The sequence below is a fragment of the Podarcis tiliguerta genome, assembly GCF_965153285.1.
Source record: "Podarcis tiliguerta genome assembly, chromosome: 8".
Classification (NCBI taxonomy): Eukaryota; Metazoa; Chordata; class Lepidosauria; order Squamata; family Lacertidae; genus Podarcis; species Podarcis tiliguerta.
Window position 1 is genome coordinate 19,786,740 of NC_139541.1, and position 2,831 is coordinate 19,789,570.

A 2,831-nucleotide genomic window follows, 5' to 3' on the forward strand; every position below is an offset into this window, starting at 1 on the left:
CATTGGGCAAAAGATTCCTGCATTGCAAGGGGTTGGACTAGAAGAGCCTCGTGGCCCCTTCCAACTCTGCAGTTCTATGATTTGTGCTTGAAGATTTTCCTCTTTGTTTCGAATGTACTTGTTCATTTAAATCCCACCACCACCACTCTTTAATTTTTATTTATTTATTTTTTGCTTAAACCCAGATACCACCACCTCAGTGGTACATATGCTTCTTTCTAACTCCAGCGAACCATCTGCTCCCCACCCCCACTTCCCCGAATATTAAGCAAAATTCATCTGAGAACATCTGCAGCAAAGAGATAAAACTTGCTGAAGGTGATAGGAAGGCGTACCAACACCCCCCCACCCCAGTAAAAATAAAATAAAAATCAAGGGCTGTCATAGTTAATGTGAATAATCTAGTTCTAAAGGCACTGTCAATTCGAAGGGGTGGGGAGGACAGATATAATAAAGCCCATCTGGATGACGTACACCCCAGTGGAATCTTTATGGGATTGGCTTAGGCATACTATAAGATTACCTGACTGTCATGCTAATTCTCAATGACTTGCACTTGGGAAGAGGCAGGCTTTTCAGGAGATTTCATATGAGCAAAAAAAAAAAGGTAGATTTTAATCGGACGTTGCTGCAGAGTTCCCCCATTAGCTAGATAAGCCCTGTCTGGTGTCTTTCAGGAGCTGGGAATTTTGCCCCACACCTGTTAAGAGGTTATGTTGACAAGGTGGGGCACAAACGGCACCATTAAGCCAGTGCCTTAAACCATCTGACACCTCCCTGTTTGCCGGCTCCTTGAATTACAGCCCAGTTGCTTGCCGTTTACAGAGACTGGCTGTGCTCTGTGCGCCTCTCTCTCCCGAGGTGTTCCTGACTACCGGAAGGAGGTGACTGGCACACAAGATTGTGGCCTTTAGTACTGTTGACACCGGGATCAAGCCAGGGAGCGTCCTGTTTTATAGACAGCAATTCTCCTAAGTGGGCCATAAATACACGTAGTCACCAAGACCTATCAGCTGGATTTCACCACCTTAGCCTTGGTTTGTTTAACACACTCCCCCTCGGCAGCCCAATCAACTGATTCACAGCATTGAGGCTGGCTCAGAATACAAAATAAAAAAAAACACACAATAATGATAATGTGATAATGATGTGATAACAGTCAGAGCAGAATGTTAGGGACAGGGCGGGGAACATTTTTTAATCCTGAGGGCTGCATTCCCTTCTGAGCAACCTCCTAGTTTCACGCACAGCTCTTTATGCTCCATTGAGGCTCTGCCTTGTCCATCCAGGGCAAGCAAGAAGCATGGCCAGAGTTCAAGGATTGCTCTAGCCATACAAAAAGACTCAGGATGTGAAGTAGGGCCAATGATGAGTGTGGCCTGGGAAGGGGACCTGAGGATTCCCCATCCAAGTGCTTGGCACTTCCTCTGAGGTCAGAATGGCGACGTGCCTCTTGGCAGGCTAGTCACCTTTTTTGGGTCAGGCTAGTAAATTTTGTGGGACACTGCTTTTCATTCTCACCTCAAAAAAAGATATTATAGACCTGGGAAAAGGTTCAGAGAAGGGAAACCAATACAATGAAAGGGATGGAGCAATTCTCCTACGGTTGCCGCATGAGCTACCTAGAAGTTCGAAAGCATGTCAAAGTACAAGTAGATAAATAGGTACCACTCTGGCGGGAAGGTAAACGGTGTTTCCGTGTGCTGCTCTGGTTCACCAGAAGCGGCTTAGTCATGCTGGCCCCATGACCCGGAAGCTGTACGCCAGCTCCCTCGGCCAATAAAGCGAGATGAGCGCCACAACCCCAGAGTCAGCCACGACTGGATGCAACGGTCAGGGGTCCCTTTACCTTTAAGTTGGAGGAGACAAACGTTGCTCCCCCCCTCACAACAACCCTGTGAGGTAGGTTAGGCTGAAGGACAGTGACTGGCACAAGGTCAACCAGTGAGCTTCATGGCTGAGTGTTGGGTTTCAGAACGTGCCTGGTGTTGGAGAAGTGGAAGTTTTTGGCCCTCTCTCATAATATTAGAACCCATGGACATTGGATGAAGCTGAATGTTAGACAGAATCGCAGAACTGGGAGGGACCCTAAGGGCCATCTAGTCCAATCCCCTGCAAAGCAAGAATCTCAACTACATCATATATGACAGACGGCCAGCCAGCTTCTGCTTTTAAAAACGTCCAGTGAAGGAGAGTAGGCCATCTCCCGAGGGAGTTCCGTTCCACTGTCAAACAGCTCTCACTGTCAGAAAGTTCTTCCTGAAGTTTAGTCAGAATCTCCTTTCTTCAACATAGTGCATTGTCAACACTATGAAATTAGCTTCCCAGAAGAGGTCATGGCAGCCACCAACTTCTATGGCTTTAAAAATGAGATTAGACAAAACTAATGGAGGATAAAGCTGTTAATGGCTTCTAGCCATGATGCCTTCATTCTACCTCCACCATACGTATGACTCTGAACATCAGTTGCTGGGAGCAGTGGTGGACCTCACGGTCTTGAATTGTAGCGATGCCAAAAGTTGGCACCTCCACCTCTCGCACCCCATTCTAAATAAAAGTTGTGGCATCCCCTTGCGGAGCCTCCAAGGCTCTGCGCCCAGGGCGACCAAATGGGTCACGGTCCCCTAAAACTGCCTCTGCTAGGAGTCACAATTGGGGAGGATTGCCATCGCACTCAGATCCTGCCTTGACCTGATGGAGCAAGGTTTTTCTTATGTTCTCCCCAAGAAAGCGGGCACACTCCAGGGAAAAGCTAAATTAGCATCAAAACACCATTCAATTTTGGGTCTTTCTCTTGTATGCTTTCCCCCCTTTTCATTTCCTTCCTCTCC